The following is a 1,634-nucleotide window of genomic DNA, read 5'->3' as shown; positions in this document are numbered from 1 at the left end:
CTGTAGTCAATCTTGTGCGCTATAGCGCGCCATCTGCACGCAGCGCGTGTGTATCAATGAGCGAATGAGAGAGTGTAGAGTGTGTGTCCCTACAGTTTGATATTTGTTTAAAGCGAGAAAGAGAGTTCTAGAACAGTCTAGTGCAGGAACAGAAAACAGATCAACTGTCTTTCGATGGGTGGCACCCAATTGGACACGGCTCAATTGGACACGAACCACTCACAGCGCTTGAGACTACAAAACTCCTAAGCACTGGTCGCTGTGATTGGTGGTGTCCAATCGAGCCGTGATCAATCGGGATCACCCCCTTTTGATCCTCTCTCGAGAGAGTATACGGCTATACGCATGCGCGAAACGAGAGAGAAAGGAAGGACTCAAATGAGTGTGTTCTTTGGTCGATAGGATTACCCCCACTCTGACTACGCGACCTCTAGTACTATTATCTCTATGGGAAAAGTTCACGTGGAATCTGAATGAGCGGAATTGTGAAAAGTGAAACTTTCCACAATTACATGGGGTGCTTTCCATTTATAGGCACTTGTGTCAACTTGTGTCGACTTATGTCAGCTGAAGTTAGTAACCTCAAATACGATGCCTTTGAATGCTGTACAACTTCAGTTTCAAGTCTTTTTCCTTTAAAATAAATGCACAATGATTTAAGTTACTGTGAAATGTTTCAATTGGACAAGATATTGGATGTAAATGTACATCAAGCACCGAATGTCAATATCATCAAAAATTATTTTTTAACATACTCATAGTGACGATAGCATTTTGGTCGACATTAATTAAGTCGGCATTTTCATCGTATGTAGCAAAACAATGGTGATCCAAAATTGTTCCACATGATCCTTTCATAACGAAACCACAGTAGCCACATTTTGTTGCCTGCGAATAAATACAATTGTTTAATTATCTTTATTTCTAATAAAGTGATGTTATAATTTCGTTCAGTAGGTGTTATATCACATATATAATTTTAAAAAAAATATAGAAATTACAAAAACCTTTCTGCAAAAATAACAGAGCTCTTATATTCACTAGGTTCTGAAAATTATTCAAATACTTACAGGACCGTCCATTGCAAAATCGTGCAACAAAGCGATCTCTCGTGATCATATGTATTGTATATATATATAATAACATTAAAAAAACGGATTCCACTTTTCCGCTTAAACATGCGGGAAGAAACGACGGAACCGTGGAATCTAGTTACTTTTTCTTCCGCGTTTCCGCGTTTCTGCGCTCCATGTACCCACATAGCAAAAATTGATCCTAGGTACATCCTACAGACGTATGTCGAGGGATTTTCAAACATCCTGAGTACGTATCTAAAGAAACTTAGGAGGTATTTAGGACATATTGAGGATGTTCGAATGTCCGCTTATTCTACATCCATAGGACATCATCATTCAGATATCATTAGGATGTTTCTGGATAACCAAATTTCATCCTATCTTTATCCAGTGGACGTCCTAAAATGTCTTTTAGGATGTTAAACCCTTATAGAAAAATACTACTGAGCACTACTGCGCAGTGCGCGTAGTACTTTTTTACAAGAGTATACCCGCGTCTCGATATGATACAAAATGCAGGAAACGAGTATGCGTCATGAAACTAACTATAGTTAGTTA

Source organism: Trachymyrmex cornetzi, unplaced genomic scaffold, assembly GCF_001594075.2.
Source record: "Trachymyrmex cornetzi isolate Tcor2-1 unplaced genomic scaffold, Tcor1.1 scaffold1669, whole genome shotgun sequence".
In the NCBI taxonomy this organism is placed as follows: Eukaryota; Metazoa; Arthropoda; class Insecta; order Hymenoptera; family Formicidae; genus Trachymyrmex; species Trachymyrmex cornetzi.
This window is presented reverse-complemented; position numbering follows the sequence as displayed.